A 24,447-nucleotide genomic window follows, 5' to 3' on the forward strand; every position below is an offset into this window, starting at 1 on the left:
CCTAGAAAGTAAGGAGAACATTTGACTCTTTCTATATCTTTATAAATTAATATTTTGCTGTTTTGAATTTCTGTCATTTCCTGGAGGCCTAGTCAATTTCTTTCTTGTCTTGGGTACTCACTCCCTAGACCTACCTCTTCAGATGTCTTCAAATATTTTCTACTTCCTTTCAAAAATGTCTTTATCTTAAATTTCATCCTCTGCCTTTAAATTTAAAGGAACAGTTCATTTGTACTAGTGGAAAGTAGACAAAACCACACCTTTATTTTTTTTTTTAATTTAATTTTATTTTTAAACTTTACATAATTGTATTAGTTTTGCCAAATATCAAAATGAATCCGCCAAAGGTATACATGTGTTCCCCATCCTGAACCCTCCTCCCTCCTCCCTCCCCATACCATCCCTCTGGGTCGTCCCAGTGCACTAGCCCCAAGCATCCAGTATCGTGCATCGAACCTGGACTGGCATCTCGTTTCATACATGATATTTTACATGTTTCAATGCCATTCTCCCAAATCTTCCCACCCTCTCCCTCTCCCACAGAGTCCATAAGACTGTTCTATACATCAGTGTCTCTTTTGCTGTCTCGTACACAGGGTTATTGTTACCATCTTTCTAAATTCCATATATATGCGTTAGTATACTGTATTGGTGTTTTTCTTTCTGGCTTACTTCACTCTGTATAATAGGCTCCAGTTTCATCCACCTCATTAGGACTGATTCAAATGTATTCTTTTTAATGGCTGAGTAATACTCCATTGTGTATATGTACCACTGCTTTCTTATCCATTCATCTGCTGATGGACATCTAGGTTGCTTCCATGTCCTGGCTATTATAAACAGTGCTGCGATGAACATTGGGGTACATGTGTCTCTTTCCCTTCTGGTTTCCTCAGTGTGTATGCCCAGCAGTGGGATTGCTGGATCATAAGGCAGTTCTATTTCCAGTTTTTTAAGGAATCTCCACACTGTTCTCCATAGTGGCTGTACTAGTTTGCATCCCCACCAACAGTGTAAGAGGGTTCCCTTTTCTCCACATCCTCTCCAGCATTTATTACTTGTAGACTTTTGGATCGCAGCCATTCTGACTGGTGTGAAATGGTACCTCATAGTGGTTTTGATTTGCATTTCTCTGATAATGAGTGATGTTGAGCATCTTTTCATGTGTTTGTTAGCCATCTGTATGTCTTCTTTGGAGAAATGTCTATTTAGTTCTTTGGCCCATTTTTTGATTGGGTCATTTATTTTTCTGGAATTGAGCTGTAGGAGTTGCTTATATATTTTTGAGATTAGTTGTTTGTCAGTTGCTTCATTTGCTATTATTTTCTCCCATTCTGAAGGCTGTCTTTTCACCTGGCACAAAGACAGAAATATAGATCAATGGAACAAAATAGAAAGTCCAGAGATAAATCCACGCACATATGGACATCTTATCTTTGACAAAGGAGGCAAGAATATACAATGGATTAAAGACAATCTCTTTAACAAGTGGTGCTGGGAAAACTGGTCAACCACTTGTAAAAGAATGAAACTAGAACACTTTCTAACACCATACACAAAAATAAACTCAAAATGGATTAAATATCTAAATGTAAGACCAGAAACTATAAAACTCCTAGAGGAGAACATAGGCCAAACACTCTCTGACATACATCACAGCAGGATCCTCTATGACCCACCTCCCAGAATATTGGAAATAAAAGCAAAAATAAACAAATGGGACCTAATTAACCTTAAAAGCTTCTGCACATCAAAACCACACCTTTAACGTCTAGCTGAGAAGCAAGACAATGCTCATTTCCTCATAGTTCAAGTCCAGAGCTTTGCTGCAGGGGGTCTAAAAAGTCACTCTTGAGCCAAGAACCGTATTTCTGGTCAGCTCAGTTCTTTTAGGAAATCTTGAAGAGACTGAAGCTGACATAACGAAGTTTATCACAGAAGAAGTAAGTGAGCAATGGAGATAAAAGATGAGTGGTTGTTAATGAGGGGGCTGTATGATATGCAACAAAGTACAAGTCAATTATCTGCACTCAGTCCCTTCAATTGGAAAATGGAGATAGGGCATATTGCCTGAAAAGTTGTTAGAGGTAAATATTATTTTTATGAAGTGGCTGGTGTATAGTAGGTAAGTGACAAATATAAGAAATATTAATGTTCTATATTTCTAGATACTAGCATGCATTTTAAAAATATATAACAGCCTTCCCTGAAAATAATAGGATAAACACATGGTAAGCCAAATGGATATCTCTATTCCTTATTCCTGGCAACAGTGGGGTACTATTAGGCAGACATTTTAAATTTCATTTAGAAAGAAAAAAATTCTTTAATGCTTTAATAGAAATCTCAGAAACAAAAGATGGTTCTAGAAAAGAGATGGCAAGCAGGGAAAGGAAAATCAAGGAGTTTAAAGCAAACAAGAAAAGACCTAATCAACATATGGGCTTTGACAAAAGAGACCTAAGAGGAGATATGGTTTAAGAGACTGTTGGGCAAGAAGTAAAAAGGTTTGGTGACAGTCTGGATAAGAAGGAAGAAGGGGATGCTGTGTGTTTAAAAGATATGGGTGATAACAAAGTCCCCAGTCAGGATAGAGAAGTTGAGCAAGTGATTTTTTTCTTTAGAATGAAAATACATTTGATCTACATCAAGCTAATTGTATTTATTCAATGCATCTCAATGCTGCTCAAACGAAAAGAGCAGAAATTCGGGGAGAGAGGAGGAAAAATGTATAATTTGCATGTTGATTGGTAGGAAAAAATTACAGCAGAGTATTCAGATTTGGCTCATTTAATAGTAGCTATATAATGTTTGATTTGAATAATGGATTAATTAGTCTAATTTTCACTCTATACTGATTGTAATTTTTTTTTTAAACAGATATTATTTTCTTTACCTCTTCAGTGATTGTTAATGTTGTCTTGGAAAAGCAAGGAATGTGGGAGGAATTTGTGGCATATGAAGACAAAGCTTGACTCCTAGAGTTCCATGTAGTCTTTAATATGCATTGTCTCACGTTTTAAAATCCTATATAATCTCAGTTCTGCTAAGGGTTAAGTCAATTTACAACAGTAAAGAAAATGTTCTCAATATGAATTTATTTACTTTGAATAGCCAAGGGAAGGTTAAAACTTTTTATTTCTTTCTATAAAATAATAGGTGATTTATAAATGGCTAAGATATCATAAGATATTTGCTTGCTGAAATTTTTTTCTCTTTAAATAGCAAGAACATTTCAAAGGGAAGAGCATTAGATTAGAGAAGGGTAGAAGATCCAATCTTTGATTGGATTCCAAACTTATGCAAAGTTTCCAGTCTTTATGAAAGGTAATATAAAAGTCAGTTAAATATCACTGTTTATCACCCTACAAACATTAAAAATTTGCTCAACTTTTTTGTTCACACAATTGAAAGTGTTTGATTTTGCTATTCACTCCCATCCCATATATGTACATTTAATTATTAATTGTTCTAAATTTCACTGACCTACTGGCGGGCAGTCAGAGCCTTGGTATGCAATCCAAAAGAACATATACAGTACCTGTTGACTGGCAAGTTATATGACTTATCTTTATTTGTGTTTTCTCATCTTGATTAAGCCTGTCTTTAAAGTCTCTACAGGGCTGATTAGGGGTGGGGAAAGGAAAAGAAAAAGAAAAGGAATTAGATAAATGTGTAAACTGAAGAAATGCTTCAAACTCCATTGTGATGTCATTATTCCTAGCCTTGATGGGATAAAAATATTATCTTAATCCACTAACAACTAATTTTTGGTAAATAAATGTCTAATATATTGCTAGTCTCCTTTGTTAAGGAAAAGAGAAAAAAAGAAGGCATAGTAGGATATCAGCAAGACAAAGATCAAAACCCAGAAACATAGAGCACTAAATGCATTATCTAACCTGCTTGTAAAGGTTATCAAGAGCATACCAAAGATTAAAAGCAGAAGAATTTAACTCTTTAGTCAGGCATCATACAATGTACTCGGAAAATATAACTGAATGGAGAGAAACAAGTAGTAGTGTTAACAGCCTTTACCTGTAAAAGCCCAGGATGAATCCTGGTTTGGATGGAATTTATTGTTGTTCCTTTTACATTTTGATCAACCCTTATCTTTACCACCCGTGTTACTTGATGTGCTCTAGTGCTAGAATCCCAGTCCGGCTTTCTCCGGAGGTTAAAACCCAGCATCAAAGGATTCATTGGCTATGTTCCCTGTATGCTATAAGACATTCTGTTAATTTTCTTTGGAGGTAAATGCGGAGAGTGTGAAGAGGATGTCTGCATGTGTGACTTAGGGAAAGTGTTACTGAAAGACTGAGAAAGTTTGTACCTTAGATAGAAAGTGATAGAACGCGAACTCCACCTCTCTTATCTCTAGGTTCCTTCTAAAAGATTTTTCACCCCAACCCACATGAAAGGTGTGTGCATGTGTGTAATAAGTTTCTAGGGTTTAGAAATATTCTGCATAATGTCTTTGGAGCAGGAAGTTAATCACCACTCCCATCTTTCCCTGAAGAATTCAAGCTACTCCTCCCCAGGAGGTAAATGCCCAAATTCCTTCTAATGTGATCTGGAGATATGGCAGGCATGGTGGCCCAACTCCACTTCTAATTAGGTGGGTGGCTTTGACAAACTCTAGCCCTCTCTCAAGGGCAGCATCTGCTAGGTAAAATGAAGGTATGCTACCTGGCTCCTTGCCTTGAGGCATTTTTTCTTCACTCCTCCCCCCAGCTCCATTGAAGTATAACTAACAAACAAAATCATATGTACTTAAAATATATGACAATTTGATAAACATACATATTGTAAAATGATTGCCACAATAAAATTAGTTAACACATCAATCACCTCAAATACATTTTTTTTTCTTTTATGATGAGTACATTTAAGATTTGCTCTTTTAGCCCATTTCCAGTATACAGTGGTATTGTTAACTATAATCACCATGTCAAATGTTAAATTCCCGGAACTTATTCATCTTATAACTGGAAGTCTGTATCCTTTGACTAATACCTCCATTGCCCTCCCCACTGAGTCCCTGGCAATCATCATTCTAATCTCTGTTTTTATGAGTTCAACTTTTTTAGATAACACATGAAAGTGAGATCATACAGTATCTTTCTTTGACTTATTTTTTTAGCATAATGTCATCAATGTTTATCCCCATGTTGTCACAAATGTCAAATTTCCTTTTTTAAATAGCTAAATAATATTTTGTTGTATATATAGTGTATGTATATGTGTATATATATATCTCTCTCTCATCTTCTCTATCCACTCATCCCTAGTGGACATTAAGACTGTTTCCATACCTTGGCTATTGTAAACAATGCCACAATGAACCTGGGAATGCAGATATCTCTTAGAGATAATGTTTTCATTTTCTTTGGATATATTCCCAGAAGTGAGATGGCTGGATTATATGATAATTCTATTTATAAATTAATGAGGAAACTTCATCCTGTAATGGGTGTATCAATTTACATTCCCATCAAGAGTGCATGAGCATTCCCTTTTCTCCACACTGTCACCAACACTTATCTCTTGGTTTTTCTTTTTGCTTTCTCATAATAGCCATCCTAACAGCTATGAGGTAGTATATCATTGTGGTTTTGATTCCCATTTGTCTGATGATTAGTGATGTTGAGCATCTTTTCATACAGACCATTTATATGTCTTCTTTGGAAAAATGTCTAGTCGGGTCCTTTGCCCATGTTTAAATTATTTGTTTATTTATTTAATTGGCTGTTACTGTTGAGTTCTATGAGTTCTCTAACTGTTTTAGATATTAACCCTTTATCAGATGTATGATTTGCCAGTATTTTCTCCCATTCCATAGGTTGCCTTTTCACTTTGCTGGCTTCCTTTGTTGTGCGGTAGCATTTATTTTATTTTATTTTTTTTCAGTTTGATATACTTCACTGGTTTGTTTTTGTTGCTTGTGAGGCATTTAAACTTCTGGGCAATATGACTGGTACAGAGCAAGCAGAAAATACAGTGTAGTCATTTCTCCTGATTATTTTTGCTTGCTCACTTTTTTTTTTTTTTTACACTCAGCTACCTGAAAAGCTCTTCAATTAATTCACATTGTTTTGCAGTTTCTAACTAAGAATAAGACAGAAGAATAATTTTAGAAATGTGTACTCTCGATGAACAAAATTTTAAAAATTTTAAGTACCAAAATTTCAAAACTAAATAAATAAGATCACATTGAGTGAAAAACAATGGACTAACACAAAGCACTCAGTTTAAACCTTCCTTTTTCCCCTCCTGCCTGGCTTACCTCTTTGAGTGTGGGCTGTTGGAATAGCTCCCGAACTGGCCTCCTTTCTTTGGTATAATCTTCTCTAATCCATCCTGGCTACTGTCAGTAATCTTTTGAAATGTGGATTTAATCCTGTCATTCCCAAGCCCTCCCTTAAAATTTTCTGTGCCTACCAATTTCCTTCAGCTTTAAATTCAACCTCCTAACCCTGGCATACAAGGCTCTTGGCCCCAGCTCTTTGCTCATGCCAGCCTTCTTTCTCCCTGTCTTTTCCCACCCGCACAAATTCTAAACCATTTTGCTTAGCCCCTTTCAGTTTTTCTGATACACTAGCCTTTCTCTGATTTCTGGGCCTTTTCAATGTTTTCCTTCACCTTCTTTATTGTTTAGTCACTCAGTCGTGTCTGACTCTTTGCGACTCCGTGGACTGAATCCCACCAGGCTCCTCTCTCCATGGGATTTCCCAAGCAAGAATACTGGAGTGGGTTGCCATTTCCTCCTCCAGGGGACCTTCCTGATCCAGGGCTCAAACTTTGGCAGGCAGATTCTTTACCACTGAGCCACCAAGGAAGCCCCTATTACCAAGTCAATTCTATACTTACCAAGTTGTTTAAGACTTCACCGCCCCTGTGCAGCCTTCCCGGACATCTTCCTCCATCCCAGACTGAGTCAGGCCATCCACCTCAGAGCTCTCATAGCATCTACTTATTTTCATCTTATTTTGTAAGAAACCATGTTACTTCTTCTAGCAGGAGAATACCTTGAGGGCAGCAATTACAATCTTTTTAATCCCTGGGCATTGTGCAAAATAAATGTTCAACAAATACTTGCCAGGTAGCATAATTAAGGATAACTACACTTTGTAGAGTGCAGAGGAGCCTGGTGGGCTATAGTCCATGCAGTCACAAAGAGCTGGACAAAACTGAAGCGACTAGCACATGCACACATATTTTATAGAGTGCTTATTAGATATCAGGAACTGTGTGTGAATTTTCTTAGTTAATATTTTCAAAAACTTTCAAAGGAATATACTATTATCCCCATTTGATGAGTGAGGAAATTTTTATAAACTAGGAAGAAAGGGGAAGAGTAGAATTCTGTTGAATCTGAATATATTTTCTATAAAATATTGCAAATTAGAATACATTGGATATGCTATAATAAATTATTTCCTGGAATATATCAAGCCAAATGCTGCCTCAGCTATTGCAAATGGCTAATGTTGAATACTTGTCATAGAAAGAGCTTAGTCTTCATCTTGAATTTAAAAGGTTGGGAGTAAAGAGAGTGGGTGGAATAGAAGTTTACAGAGGGAATACTTCACCCCAGGAGCTGAAGATGAAAGTATTTAGGATCAAACCAAGGGAAGAACTACTAGGTAAATCCTCAACTGTAACTTTTCTAGTTCGTTTTAGGATCATACGCACTGTGAAATCAAAAGGGTTTCTCTTCCCACTTGCTCCCATATTATTCCCAAATTCCCTTTTCTATTCATTGACTGAATAGAGATGTTTGAGATGTTGGCCAAAGGCCTCATGGAAATGTAGTGATATTAGAATTAGTTTTGCTGGTAAAGTACTCAGATTCCGGAATATGGTCTCTTTTGAGCGCCATGTCATTTGCCACATCAGTATCACATTCTGAGCCATGAACAGCACAGAGGTCAAATTTTTCTGATGAACACAATGCGTAGCTGCATAATACAGGATCTGTCAGTGATCAGTCATGGACATCACTGTCTGTTTCCCAAGTCCCATCAACCAAAGTAGGATGGATAACACAACCAAAACATTCACACTGTTATTTGTGTCCTACTAAGTTTAGTTTTGGATCACAAATTTTAGTACCTCAGCCGTCATGTTTTTAAAACAGACACCGAGAAAATATTCAAGCAGGTTAGCATTTTGCTGACAGCTGGAAAGCCTTAGGTATTTATTTCCTGCTCTAATTTTTTCAGCTACTTTAAATTTGTTAAGACGGTAGGTTTGTAGTGACTGATACCCCATTGGTTATTTGTGCAGTAAAACCTCTAAAACTGTGTAATGTGGTCATTCTCATCACAACAGTAGGTGGCTTACCTACAAGTGGAAGAAAAAATTTTCAAGTGATGATTTTTCTCGTCTTTTTTTTTTTTTTTTTAAGGCATATCATGTAGCTTCTGGGATCTCAGTTCCCCAACCATATTGAACTCAGGCCCTCGGCAGTGAAAGTGTGGAGTACTAGCCACTGAAATGCCAGGGAATTCCTGATTTCTCTAGTTTTTAAATTCAAGTCAGTTATTGAGCCTCTGTCATTTATAAGGCATATATTGTATTAATTATATATTTTTAAATTTATATCTAACTTAATGTGAATGAGAGTTGTCATTCATTCTTGGGCCAGCTCTGCATTGGTCTCTGCATAAATTTTGTTGCATTTTATCCTCACAGTAATTCTCACAAGGTAAGAATGGCTCTTACTTTCCACCCTATTTTACAGGTGAGTTTATGATGCTGTGAAGTTAGGATACTTGCCTAAATTCACATAGTAAGGGGATCAATGTTTATTTTCCCCTAAAGCCTGTATTCCTCACATTAAAGAAACAATAAAGAGGAGCAGAAGTGTGAGCAAAGCATTATGTCAGCTCAAGTGAGGAGAGAGCCTTTTGATATGGGGATTCAATTAAGCTTCCTAGAAGATGGATATTTGTGAAATACTCATGGATATGGAAACGAGGTGAGGCATGTATTTGAAACACAAGCAAAAGCTAGAGCAGAAGTGAGAATATCCAAAATATTCCTGGAGAACAGTGAGTGGTAAGACTAGTTGGATTAAAACAATAAGGTATATTCTGGAAAAAAATAAGGGTCAATTGTCAAAGTCAAATTGAAGCTATATAGCCTTGTTTCATGGAGATTGAATCAGTAGCAAGTGTGGATAGATTAGAGTAGAAAGACTGGAAATAGTTCAAATGATTGTAAGGATTTTTGCTGTAAAACCTCATGCGAAGTGTAATGGAAACTCTGTCATTTTCCTTTACTCACTACTCACGCAATCCTCTGTATTCCAAATGTGTGTGCAGTTTTCCCACACTAAGCTATTCTGCAACTCCAGCTGGGAGTCCTACAATCAGTCAGACACTGAAAATCCAGGTCATTACCTGTACTTCTGACTGATGGATGTGAATCACAAATTTTCCATGACCAGCTCCTTGGGTGGATTACTTTTCTAGGGTGGCTCACAGAACTCAGGAAAACAGTTTACCTACTAGATTATCAGTATATTATAAAGGATATTAAAGGATAGGAATAAACAGTCAGATGAAGAAATTCAAAAGGTGAGGTCTCAAAGAGTCCCAAGGTAAGGAGCTTCTGTCCCTGTGGAGTTTGAGGACATCACTCCACCTGCATGTGGTTGGGTGTTTGTTCACCAGTCCAGAAGCTCTCCAAACCCCTGGAGAGATAATGAACCCCTGAGAAGAGTCAACACAGAATTCTCAGTATAGATACATGTGCAGGATCTTACCACTTCATGGGAAATAGATGGGGAAACAGTGGAAACAGTGTCAGAATTTATTTTTCTGGGTTCCAAAATCACTACAGATGGTGACTGCAGCCAGGAAATTAAAAGATGCTTACTCCTTGGAAGGAAAGTTATGACCAACCTAGATAGCATATTGAAAAGCAGAGACATTACTTTGCCAACATAGGTTCGTCTAGTCAAGGCTATGGTTTTTCCTGTGGTCATGTATGGATGTGAGAGTTGGACTTTTTGAAGAAGGCTGAGCGCCGAAGAATTGATGCTTTTGAACTGTGGTGTTGGAGAAGACTTGAGAATCCCTTGGACTGCAAGGAGATCCAACCAGTCCATTCTGAAGGAGATCAGCCCTGGGATTTCTTTGGAAGGAATGATGCTAAAGCTGAAACTCCAGTACTTTGGCCACCTCATGCAAAGAGTTGACTCACTGGAAAAGACTCTGATGCTGGGAGGAATTGGGGGCAGGAGGAGAAGGGGACGACAGAGGATGAGATGGCTGGATGGCATCACTGACTCGATGGATGTGAGTCTCAGTGAACTCCAGGAGTTGGTGATGGACAGGGAGGCCTGGTGTGCTGTGATTCATGGGGTCGCAAAGAGTCGGACACGACTGAGCGACTGATCTGATCTGATCTGATCATTACAATTGACCCTTAAACCATGAAGGAGTTAAGGACACAGAGTGTGTGAGCTCAAAAATATGTATAAATTTTGACTTTCTTAAAACTGAACTGCTAATAGCATACTGTTGACCAGAAGCCTTACCAATAACACAGACGATTAACACATTTTTTTATGTTATATGCATTGCATAGTGTTTTTACAGTAAAGTTAGCTAGAGAAAGTAAAATGTTATTAAGAAAATCCTAGTGAAGAGAAAACTTATTTATAATACTGTACTGTATTTAGCTATAAGTTCATCATCTGTTTACAAGATATATTGTCTGTCTGTACCTACATCAATCTTGTTTTATATGAAAACAAAACACTCTAGATGTTATGCATATTACTAACACTAGACATAAAAAATAAAAAGATAATGTGAAAAAGTAATTCATATTTTTTACAGTTATAACAGTTCAGGCAATGATAATGAAGAGCTACACTCTGATTGCTATATGGTACCTAGTGTAATTGATATAATTGCTTCAAAATAAACTTGCTTTTACATTATGAATGGTTGTAAGATTTTTATGGTATGCAGTATTACAGTCATGTTCATAATATAGTGTTTAAAACATTGCTACATTTTTTTAAAAAAACATTTACCTATGATGATAGGCTGATACATAGTTTCTTCAATTACAACTTATTAAGGAATTATACTCACAAAATACTCCTTTATTCATTCATTTACTTAGTTATTCAAACAACTTTGGCTTTCTGTGCCCTTTAGTCAAACCAGATAATGTATGCTAATATAATTCTTTGAAAGCAAAGTTATAAAGTTGTAAGAAAACTAACACACTAATTTTATATTAAACATCACTTTATGTCTGTGTAAGGATAGACAATTATCTACATACATACATTCTTAATTTTTTAAAACAATATTTTTAGGCTATGAAGTTGATCTACAAGTTTTTTAAATTGTTGCAAATCTTCCAAAATTTTTCCAATATATTTATTCAAAAAAATCTGCATGTAAGCAGACCTACACAGTTTAAAGCCATGTTGTTTAAGGACCAAATGTATTTGGCATTTGACAATACATAGATTTGAATATGGGGAAATGATAACATTCATAACAGAATTAGAGTGATTCCAAATAGTGAGCTATTGACATTCTGAATTCATAGAATGGATAGTTAACTAAGGTCACTCAGTGATTGGATCTCCTGATACATACTCCTATGCTCAACTCTATTCTGCTTTTCTATCAACTCCTGATACCATCTTTATAAAAGAAAAAAAAGAAATATATACTTCAGTCCCTGAACTGGCATGTGGGCATTTTATAAACAGACGGTAGGAACTTTCCTTGATTTTTAGTGGATCACAGAGATGATCAATTGCTAAGAATTTTTCAGGAATACACTGTTTGCATCCTGTATGAAATTTATATCTTACATTTGAACCAAATAAATACATACTGAACAGTGTTTTGAAAATGAGATCTCAAAGTTCAGATGAGTCTTTATTGTAGAAAAGATTAATAGAGCAAAGAAATGCAGTGATTTAGGCTATACCTACCTAGTTTTAAGAGGACTAGCTGCTTGCTTCCTTGGTCTCTGGGAGGTTAACGCTGTCATGTAAGAAGCTCTTTTGCTCTGCTGGAGACATCACATGGAGAGTTATTGAGACTACAGGGAGAAAAATAGGGGTTCATTTGAGCCTTGTTTTTCAATCATTCCCATCAAAATGCAAAGGTGTCCCTGATGGCTCAGTGGTAAAGAACCTGCCCGCCAATGCAGGAGACACAGGTTTCATCCCTGGGTCAAGAAGATCCTCTGGAGAAGGAAATTGCAACCCACTCCAGTATTGTTGCCTGGGAAATTCCATGGACAGAGAAGCCTGGAGGGCTTCAGTCTATGGTGTCCCAAAAGAGTCATACACGACTTAGCGACTTAAGGACAATAGCATCCAAGTGCTCAGCTTGTGAGTGAAACCATGTTAAATCCTCAAACCTGCCCAGCTACCAACTGAATCTCACCAAGTAACCATGTATTGTGTGATGAGCCAGCCAATTGAGCACTGCCCAACTTCCTGACCCACAAAATCAGGAAACATCATAAAATGGATGTCAGTCTAAACTGCTAAGTTTTGGGGTTGTTTGCTACACAGAAATATATAATCAGAACACAGGAAGTGATTAATTTTGTCTGACTCAGAAAAGCCTCTTCAAATGAAGTGAAATCTGAGTATGGTTTGTAAGGGTAAACAAGGGGATTACCTAGGCAACTAATGGAGAAAAAGCACTCCAGTTGATGGAAAATGTGAGAGAACTCAGAGGAATTTGAAAGAGTTTGGTATATTAGAATTTCTCAGTATTTTAAATAGTAGAGAAGAGGAATAAATGGGGGTGACTGGGGCTTAGGTTACATAAAACTATATTCTCCCCTCCTCCCCCAAAACACTCACATGCTAATCTTTTTATATCAGACATATTTTTTATAGGAAGTGTTTAGGAGGGTATTCCAATAATCCAAAGAAAGATTTAAAAGACCTAAATACACGAGTGAAAATACAGATTAAGTAGTTTAAAACCTTGAATCATGTTAGAAATGGGTTCAATGGATATAGAAGGAAGAATTAAGAAAAAGTATTGATTAAATTCCGCCCCCCCCCCCTTTTTTTTGTTTGGTGATAGAATGGATGCCACCAATTGAAAAACTGAGGTAGAAAGAATAGCAATTTAGACATTTACATTCAAGTTTGGTTTTAGGTATATTGACTTTGAACATCTTTGGGTCTTCAGGGTGGAGAGACATGTTCAGTCAGCAACTGGATGAAAAAATTCTATAGCTTACAGGTAACTTTAAAACATGGTCGCAAAGAGTCAGACACGACTGAGCGACTGATCTGATCTGAACTTTAATACACATACACACATACATAACATGCTTATATGTATATTTAGGTATACACATATATTTTGAATACACACACACACTGAAATCATCAGTGTGTAAATGGTAGTTAAAACAGAAAGCAAAGTTAGAATTGCTCAAAGAAAGTAGGTGAAGTGATAATTGAGAATACAGACATGAGTGAAGCCCAGAAGGCAAGGTATGAAGAGAAAAAAATATCCACATAATCCTAGAAGATCCAGTCAGTAAAATATGCTGTGTTGTGAACTAGATTGTTCACTTGAGTTGCTTAAAACTCACTTCACCCACCCAATAATCGAGACTTTATTTCAGTGTGCATGAGATTGGGATACTAATAATATCTAAATGTTATGTATATCAAAATAACTGTGGATTTAGGTCTGGGGGTGGCAAGACTATAAATATATATAATTACATTTTTTCCTATATATGTATATTTTTTCTATACTGTTCACATGCTTTAAAAATAGCCTTTTCACCAACATAATATGAAAAATGATATACTTGCCTTCACACTGAATTATCAAATTGCTTCTTTTCAATTCAGTATCATAAGCCAAAAGAAATACAAATAGTCACACTTTACAAAGTAACAGCATGTTTTTAAAGTTAAGAAAACAAGTTAGAAAAGTATCCAATTAATGCATATGGCATTGAGAATTTTCACGAACAAAGTGGAAACTGAGAAAAGAACTAAATTTTACTTTATTAAGAACTATCTGTTACTGTCATTCTCAATAAGAAGTGAATGTTTTCACTAAAACACCATTACTCATAAGCAATTTGCTTGAATCTCCATAACTCGGATAATACTAAGCTCTTTTGAGAAGAGACAATTCTAAGATGTGACTTGAATCCATATTTTTGTTTTAGAGGAGATATATGATTATTTTTACTCATGTTTCTGGGGATTAGGATTTGGGAAGAAAAAACTTCCACTTCATTTCTTATTTTTTTCTGAGCCCTTCAATCTCCTTTAAACGGAATATGGTCAATTCCTAGTTGTGGAATAACCACAAGACAATTAGAAGTTAAATTGTTGAGCAGCCTGCATCAAATTGAAGTCTCTCCATTTTAACTATTTTATTTTTAGCATCTGAAGCAGTCTGTAGCTCTTCTAGGCTATAATCATGTTTATTTAAGAGTAGTGCCGTCCTCAGTGAGAAAATAAAAACCTACCAGAACTGCTGTAACTGAACAGAAGAAAATAGGGAGATGAGTAGAATGCTCAGTATGCTTTTCAGTTTATGATTTCCTTCAAATTACTGTACAGATATTTCAGCTGAGTCCTAGGTCTCCACGTCTGAAAGGATTTCCTTTGCATAATGTCATGAATATGTATATCTATCTCAATTTAAAAAGTTATCCAAGATTTTTACTTTCAGAAAGTTGAGTCCGTAAAGTGCTGAAAATGCTGTTTTATTTTGCAAATCATTCTAGAGAGTCACCATGTCTAAAACTGTTTGTTTCTTTAAAACAAAAACATACAGGTAAAGTAAATATGAATGACGATCCTTTACTATATCTTTTTTTTCTCTGAGAGAAAGGACTATAGCCTAGGAGAAGTGTTTGCTCATTCAGAAGGAGGGTCTCTGCAGAAACTCATCACTATCACCATCACTGTATTAGCAAACATTCCTTAATTGATTTCTCTGTCCAGCCTCTGAATTATACCCTTTATCTGAATTTTCCTCTTTAATGGTCAGAACAACTTTATGCGTTAGGTGATATTACAATTCCTATTTTTTTTTTACTAATCGGTGAAATGGGTTTTAAGTAGCTAAAATATGCCTTTTATTAATGTAAATTGGGAAAGCTTTAACTTTAGCAAATCTCATTGCACACCCTTAACCCAGCGTCATTTTAATGATGTAAAGAAAATCAAAATAACAAACTGGAGTGAGTTGCCATGTCCTTCTCCAGGGGATCTTCCTAACCCAGGAATCAAACCCAGGTCTCCTGCATTGCAGGCAGATTCTTTACCAACTGAGCTATCAGGGAAGCCCTCTTGTTGCTGGAGTCTCTCAGACAAGTCCGACTCTTTGCGACCCCATGAATCACAGCACGCCAGGCCTCCCTGTCCATCACCAACTCCCGGAGTTCACTCAAACTCATGTCCATCGAGTCACTGATGCCATCCAGCCATCTCATCCTCTGTCATCCCCTTCTCCTCCTGCCCCCAATCCCTCCCAGCATCAGGGTCTTTTCCAACGAGTCAACTCTTCTCATGAGGTGGCCAAAGTACTGGAGTTTCAGCTTCAGCATCAGTCCTTCTAACCTCAGTTTAAATGCAGGCAGGGTAAAGAAATAGCTCATTGCTCTGTCTTAGGTCAAATCCTCACCAGGAAGCACTGTTACCTTAGACAAATCTCATCCTTCACTTCTGTCATCTGACAAAGGACAACACTTATGAGCACTTTCCTTCTGGGTTGTTGTAAAGAGTAAATTAAGCAGAAAGTGTAATCAAATAGCATATTACCCGGGGCATAAAAAGTCTTCAATCAAATTTCAAATGCTCTTATTTTGACTTGCTGTTATTATTACCATCATTATACATTTCAAAATGTATAATGTAACAGTTCAGTGCCACAGTTCAGTTTGGTTCACCAAGTACTATGGGATCAATAGTATCCCAGTTCTAAGGGTAGATATTAAACAAATATAAAAGTGCTTTTCCATTTTGGAAACACAACAAACGGGTATTTAAAGAAATAATTAAAGGGCATTCTAAAGATGGTATTTGGGTAACCACTAAATTGAACACAAGCTAAATATAGTAAAGGTGATGAGTTGTCAAGGATGAGATGTTATCACAAAAGGTGTTATTGAAGTGATCAATCTTGAGATGGGAAAGGCTGCTAGCTTCTTGAGTGATAGCCAGGTGATGAACTTAACCATACGATTGTTTTGTCACTTAAAAAAAAATCTTTAAAACCTATGAGTAATATTGGATATCACATCAAAGTGTTGGTGAATAATAACTGTAGATAGAGGAGCTGAGGAGTGATATGAGAAAATTGGTGACAGAAAGGCAGGCTACATAGGAAGGCGGAAGCCTAGTGGGAGAAACGTTGGTTTAGGAGGGTTCTGAAAAATCAGCTCAGATTTGATGAGAGCCTCGTACTGTGATGGTGACAGAAGAAATGAAGACGTATTAGGTTTCTGACTGACCTGTAGGAATGACTCCACTGGGTGAATTTCAGGCTGGAAGAAGGCAAAGCCAGTTCAGTTGTGGTGCTATTTTGGTGTGCCCTGTAGAGTTACCTCAAATCTTTCTGAGGAGGTGACTGCTGGCATAGTGAGTATATTGACTTTTTGAATATGCAGATATTAGTTTTGTTTTTCTGCTATCAATTTTCTCTCCACCCTGTGAGCTTTTGCAAGCAAGAATCTTTTGCCATCACTAATACTGTACACTATGGTGAAGCTATTACAATCCTGGGTTCACCTGCATCAGAATTGTTTGAGTTGCTTCCAAAAACTGTGTATTTCTGGGCACTACACCATGCCTACCAGGCCAAAATCTCTGCCAGTGGTCTCTGAGAATCCAGAGTTGTATCACATTCTTCAAATTATTCTTATACACCCCAGATTTGACATCCACTGCTTTGTGGAGATAAGTTTAGAAGAGGAACGAATCATGTCTGTGCACCTATGTAAGCCTGTAGGCTTCTCAAAGACAATATATCCTTTGCTCTAGCCACAATAATTTTGTCTTGCTTGAAAGAACAAATCATGCCACAATAATTTTGTGCTTCTTGAAAGAACAAATCATTGATTTTCATTTTCACAGCTCTGTGGATGGATTAGGGTTTGACAAATTTGGGCTGGGTTGGGCTGGACAGGGCTCTTGGCTTCTGGTCCAGTCAAGTCAGTTCCATATATCTCATTCTGAAATGTTTTTATGGAAATGGCAGAAGTGCAAGCACCTTTCAAGCCCACTAATACCCACATCCCATTGGTTAGAATGAATCACATGGACAAGCTCAAAGCTCAAAGAAACTCTACTGCCCCTGCCATAAAGCCATGCAAAGGTATGAATTCACAATACCACTAGAAGGGAATGATAACTTAGGACCCATAAGTCAGTTACAACCATTGGGGACTGTTTTAATCATGCTTGTATTCATACTTTCCAAGTGATTCTTTGGCACAGTGTGGTGATTTTAAAAAGTGTTTTTGAGCTGAACAGCATAGTTGTTACTTACATCAATGTGGCTAAAAGGAAATGGTGAGAAGAACCATAAAAACAGCAAATGAGCCAGAGATATTCATTGCAAACTGTGCATACTGATATTCAGTTTGCATCTCAGAATTTATTTGTAAAATCTTAAGAGTTACCTCATTTTTTTATTCTTAATTATATATTTATATACACATATAACACAAAATTTGCCATCTTAACCATTTTTCAAATGGATAGTGTTTTTCAGTAGTGTTCAGTTCAGTTCAGTTCAGTCATTCAGTCGTGTCTGACTCTTTGCGACCCCATGAATTGCAGCATGCCAGGCCTCCCTGTCCATCACCAACTCCCAGAGTTCACCCAGACTCATGTCCATCGAGTCAGTGATGCCATCCAGCCATCTCATCCTCTGTCATCCCTTTCTCCTCCTGCCCCCAATCCCTCCCAGCATCAGAGTCTTTTCCAATGAGTCAACTTTTCACATGAGGTGGCCAAAGTACTGGAGTTTCAGCTTTAGCATCATTCCTTCCAAAGAAATCCCAGGGCTGATCTCCTTCACAATGGACTGGTTGGATCTCCTTGCAGTCCAAGGGACTCTCAAGTCTTCTCCAACACCACAGTTCAAAAGCATCAATTCTTCGGCGCTCAGCCTTCTTCACAGTCAGTAGTGTTAGGTACATTCATATTGCTGTGCAATCAATTTCAAGGACTCTTTTCATCTTCTAAACTGAAACTCTGTACCCATTAAACAACTCCACACTCCCACTCCCCCAACTCCTGACATCCACTGTTCTGATTTTCATTTCTATGAACTTAAGTACTTTAGGTAACTTTTACAGGTAGAATCATACAGTATATGTCTTTTTGTTCTCAAGGTTCATCCATGTTGTTGTTCACTCATGTATCAGAGTTTCTTTTCTTTCTAAGGCTAAATAGTACTCTATTGTATGCACAGACCATATTCAACTGTTTACAGATATTAGAGTTGCTTCCATATTTTGACTAATATGAATAATGCCGCTATGGACAAGAGTATACAAACTGCTTTGTTCTTAAAATCACATTGTGGATAGACTGTGTCATTTGTGGCCATTAAGTCAATTTCTCTCCTATTACAAAAATCAAAGCAACAAAAACATAAGATTAGGACAGGAATTGGCAAACTATGATCTGTGGGCCAAATCCAACTCACTTCCTATTTTTGTTCAGCCTACAACTTAAGAATTCTTTTCATATTTTTAGACCATCCAAAAAGATGAAAAAGAAGACTATGACATGAAAATTCCATGAAATTCAAATTTCAATGTCCATGAGTAAAGTTTTATTGAAATACAGATATTATAATTTACATACTACCAACAACTGCTTTTGCAAAAGACAGCAGAACAGTATGGCTGAAACAGAGATAGTGTGGCCTGCAAAGCCAGAATATTCATTACTGGTCTCTGCACAGAAAATGTTTGCCAACCTCTGCTGCAGAAATCCGTCCCGAGAGGCATCAAAGAACAGCTTAGAAGTTGTTTTCTTCTCACGGATCATTGATGCAATATTTTAGCAAAACATGTTTGACAGACTTAGTTATTGTAAATCTGAGAAGTATTTCTAATTCTCTGTGACATATCATTGAAGCCATTAAAGCCAGGTCAGTTGTATAAATGTTATTTCAAATAAACTAAATGGTCATGTGGCATACTGTCCTCTTGAGAATACCACCATGGCTCCAGAACATGCATCAAGCTGGAGACTGTAGAATTGATAGGACACCAAGACAGCTCAAAGAGAGCATGTAGGCTGGAGAGGAGACTCTGAACAAGTTTCAAGTGAGAAAACCTGGGGCCCTGGAGCCCTGAAGGTGATCTGTGGAAAGGAGTATTGCAGTAGCAGTTCTCTTTCTTCTTTTTTCCAGAAGTCCCACTAGAAATTTTAAAATACGAAGTATGTTATTTAAAATAAACCGGACACATTAGGAATTAATTATAATAATTAGCGATCTTAACTATGTGCCATGCTAAGCCGCTTTAGCTGTGTCCGACTCTTGTGATTCTATGGACTGTAGCCCGCCAGGCTTCCCTGTCCATGGGATTCTCCAGGCAAGAATGCTGAAGTGGGTTGCTATCCCATCCTCCAGGGGATCTTCTGACCCAGGAATCAAATCCTGGTTTCTTACATCATCCAAATTGGCAGGCAAGTTCCTTACCACTCATGCCACTTGGGAAGCCTATATCCCACGCATTGTACTAAACCTGTTGTATGTAGGTGTAGTTTCATTTTATCCTATCCCCAAATCCTGTAAAGGGAGGTATTATTTATCTCTCTCTCTCTCTTTTTTTTTTTTTTTGTAGTTTCAGTTCTATGGGTGGAGGGATTTTTTTTTTAATGTTTTTTATTGTGGTAAAAGTCACTTAATATCAAACATACTAATTTAACCATATTTAACTGTACATTTCAGTGGCACTAAGTATGGTCACATTGTTGCACAACTCTCACCATCACCCGTCTCTTGAATTTTTCACTTTCCTAAACTGAAACTCTGTCCCCATTAATCACTAACTCCCCACTCCCCCTCTCCATATCCCCATAACCCCTTGGCCTCCAGCATCTACCAATACATTCTCTGACTCTATGAATTTGACTATTCTAGGTACTTCATATGAGTGGAATCAAACAGTATTTTTATGCACATGTATATTGGAATGCATTTTAAGGTTAACTTAATGTATGTCCTACAAACAGATTATACATTCTTTTTTTTCTCTGTGTTCTATACTCATTCTCATCCACTATATATTATTATTCCTGTTAACTAGGGAGGAATCTGGTGCAGAACAAGGTCACACAGCCAGCCCAAGGCAGAGTGTTCTAAGTGTAAGGACCAGGAATCTACATCTTAACCAAGCTTTTCAAGTGATTCCAACCAGGCTCAACACACAGAAGGCTGTAAACACTGCGAGCAATTGAAAAATACTGAAGTAACCCCTAGAAACACCAAACAGCTGAGTCAGTCTTTAACAACAAACTGATCTCACCCAGAGATTTCTTCAAACAGTGATAAAATGGATTGGTGCTTGTAAATAATATACTGTCAAAAAGCAAAGCAGAGAAGAGCACATACTAGAGCCTGGGAGGGTGGAAGCTTCGAGGCTCCAGAGCTTGGTAATCCATCTCAGGGACCTCTCCTAGTGCACTCTGAGATTACACATTAAGGGTTTTCAGTGTCCTCACTCCATGACTCTGAGGCCTCCCACCCTTCACCTGGTCCTTTGTTTTCTCCTTCCACCAAGGTCTGCGTCACTGGAATTCGCTTCACACAATTGCCAGTGATCTTCAATTGTTCTCCAGTCTTTTCATAAGTTCCAATCTGTCTCCATTAAGCTCTTCAATAAAACCCTAAACCCTGTGAAGGACAAGAACTTTATTTTCTAAGCTTTTGGAATCTCTCTCCATTCCTTTCTTCTCCCCACCTTCCCCAGCTTCCCTACCTTCACTCTCCAATTTATGGAATATGGGTGGGTATAAGTACGTTCTAGCACTTCACAGGCTTTAACACCCATCTGCACAAGTCCTATGACATAGTCAGCTAACCAACTTGAAGACAATACTTGTCTCTGTGAACTTTCTCTAAAATTCACTATGTCTTCCAGCTCAGGCATGTTCCTCCTAGCATTAGCAAGGCCTCCTAATAGATCCTTTACCTGTTGGGTAATTTTCACTTGAATCCACTCCCCTTAGACACTGCAGTCAATGTACCCTCTGAAGCTTGTTACCGGATCCCCTCAGCTGCTGTGTTAAATACAAATTTGTGATCTCTACAGTAGGATGTGGCAGACAGTGTAGCTTAACTCTTAAAAGCACAAGCTCTGGACTTGAAATGATTATGATTGAATCCTGGTTCTACCATTTACCTGGTGGAAGACTTAAGCAAGTTGCTTAATATTTTTGGAATTCAATTTGCTCATCTGTAAAATGAAGCTAATAGCAGTACCTTCTTAGGACAGTTTTGTGAGAATTCAATGTGAAAATGTCTATTAATTCAAGCACTGTTCTATAGTATCTTGTTCATAAGAAACCTATGTTGATCTGTGTTCATCATCACTATCATGCTGATAGTAACCAAATTTATATTTGAAACACTCTTGTACTCAGCCCTGAAAATCCAGTCTAACGCAATAAGGCCAACACTTGTTTTTCTTCCTCATATATTTTTTGGTTTCCCGTGTCCAGATCCCTTTCTTAGCGCCCATCTCAGTTTATCCAAAACCCTAGCAAGAACACCATATCTCTAAGAGACCATGTCACATCTTTCCAAGTGGATGAGATTTTTCCCTCCTTTATAGAACTATTTTTGGGAAGCAGGGGGGAAATAGTATGAAAGTAATTTATAATCACTAATCAGTACTTGGTGTTCATTGGAAGGACTGATGTTGAAGCTGAAGCTCCAATACTGTGGCCACCTGATGCGAAGAACTGACTCATTTGAAAGGACCTTGATGCTGGGAAAGATTGAGGGCAGGAGGAGAAGGGGATGACAGAAGATGAGATGGTTGGATGGCATCACCAACTTGATGGACATGGGTTTGGGAGAACTATGGAAGTTGGTGATGGACAGGGAGGCCTGGCATGCTGTGGTTCATGGGGTCGCAAAGAGTCGGACACGACTGAGCAACTGAACTGAACTGAACAATTCATTATGTTATTACATATACTTTTCCTCAAATACCCCTATTAAATATCTGTAAATAGTGGGAATGGATATTGAGTCATGCTATTCAAAATTTTATTTTTCTGATTCCAAAATAGAATCACAAAAGAATATTTTGTCTAATTCTTGGTATTAATTAGGACATCCATTACAGACAAAAAAAATTAAATTTAAATAAGAGAAGATGGCTTTTTTATCATAGAATGTTAGAAGTGCCTCTCAGAACTCAATTCTCAAAGAGGGGCTAGAACCAAAATTTTAAAAATTGCAGGGACTTTGTTCACATTCTCCTGAATGGTACTCAGAATGCCCATGGCTGAGGCACCTTGGGAACTTGTCAACAATTTTGGTGGTGTTTATTTGAGGGGCTTAACTGCTCAGTGGACAACTACAACTAGAACTAGAGGAGACAGCCTGGTTTGCTCAGTAGATGTCAAAATACTCAGAAGAAGTCACAGTCAGCAAAAGCTTCTGGGCCCTATGGGAGATGAAGTATCTAAAAAAATATAGCATCATAGCCTAGGTGGTGATCACATGATAGTTAATTCATTTGGGAGCAAGACATGGGGCTATAACCCTTGGTTGCCAAAATTACTTATGAGAGAAATTGAAGGTAAAATAAGCTTAATTTGTGGCCCACGTATACCCATGGAGTGAAATTTAAGTGAAGTTATATTAGTACTTCATGCATTTATTCTAAGAAATGGAAATATTTGCATTATGTAGAAGTTAAGGTTGTAATGGAAACCCCAAACACCACTTACCTAGATGTAGACATTCTAGATTTTAGACAACCAATCAATTTTAGTGGCATGACATACTGCAATGGTTTTAACAACATTCATTATCATCTCTTATATTGTCCCAAGACAATTTCTATGTTGTGTTTGGTTGGAATCAATAGGGTACCTACTAAGTCTGAAAAGACAGGTGGATATATAGTACATGATTTATTAATGCATTCTAATATCTCATAAAATAATCTATGCACGTGGACTTTATGGACACCTTGTATTTTTCTATTCCCTTATCCTCAGACAGTGTGAAAACCATCTTGACCATCCTGTTCATACCCCTCCATTCCAGCACTTATCTTGTTGGATTGTTCCTCTATATCAGCTCTTCACCTCCCGTAGATAGCAAATGCTTTGCAAGCAGAACCTTTCTTATTTACCGTTGTTTTCTCTCTCACACATACACTCACCTTTAATTAGTTTCCCAAACTTTATATTTCTCTGTGGATATTTCTTCCCCTTCCCCTCTCCATGTCTCTGTTTTTCTTCTCAGCATCCCCTACCCCATGACTCTGGTTCTCTCTGCTCTGACTCTCCATCAAGCCAAGGGGTCATGATGATTTCTTGCCATTCCTTCCTACTAGGGATAGTTCTCAGAATTTCTAGTTATTCCTCAGTTCTGCTCACATGTTGATAACTAGCCCCTTCATTAAATTCTTTTCAATAAAACCCCTCTGAATGGAATTCTATTTCCAGCTGTCATATTTTTTGAAGTATACAGGCTTTGTTATTTTACCTTTTCTCCCAACTTGTAATATATTTTAAAATCCAGCATCCTCAAAGTTTCCACAGTCAACTCAGAAGATTGGTTCCAGGTATAGAAAAGCTGATCAACTACCTTGCTTTAGAATTTGGAACACATTCCTGCTCAGTAAATCAGTTTGGAAGTGTTAGGACCAAATATTAACAATGAAACTTCCTTCTTACTTTCTTTCCTTCAGAGTAAAGGTAAAAATAAGACAAAGAAGAAGCTGTTCTCCAATCTGTGACCTATAGAACATTATTAAATCATCAGGTCAAATTAAAAAAAAAAAAAAACAGTAGCTAATTAAGCTCCCTATAATTACATTGGGGCTTTCCTGGTGGTGCAGAGGTTAAAGCTTCTGCCTGCAATGTGAGAGACCCGGGTTCGATCCCTGGGTCGGGAAGATCCCCTGGAGAAGGAAATGGCAACCCACTCCAGTATTCTTGCCTGGAGAATCCCATGGACGGAGGAGGTTGGTGGGCTACAGTCCACAGGTCGCAAAGAGTTGAACACAACTGAGCAACTTCACTTTCACATAATTCTAAATTCACTTCCTCTAAATTCTAAATGAATTTAGAGTTATATATCTTCTTAGAATCAGAATATATTTTTATACACATTGTGCCATTATTGAATAATGTGGTAATTTTTTTGTTCTGATGCTCAAATTTGGCCAGTGAGAGCCCCTTAA

At 37.4% G+C, this 24,447-nt stretch overlaps 1 long non-coding RNA gene across 1 annotated transcript in view; it reads left to right on the top strand.

Moving 5' to 3' along the window:
• LOC133239655 (uncharacterized) overlaps positions 1 to 20,915 on the top strand; it is a 29,477-nt gene extending 8,562 nt beyond the window's left edge. The window contains exon 3 of the long non-coding RNA XR_009733920.1: positions 20,326 to 20,915. This is a non-coding gene — a long non-coding RNA (uncharacterized LOC133239655). The remainder of the gene's footprint in view (positions 1 to 20,325) is intronic.
• The last annotated feature ends 3,532 nt before the right edge of the window (positions 20,916 to 24,447 follow it).

This window comes from Bos javanicus, chromosome 26 (genome assembly GCF_032452875.1).
Source record: "Bos javanicus breed banteng chromosome 26, ARS-OSU_banteng_1.0, whole genome shotgun sequence".
Lineage (NCBI taxonomy): Eukaryota > Metazoa > Chordata > Mammalia > Artiodactyla > Bovidae > Bos > Bos javanicus.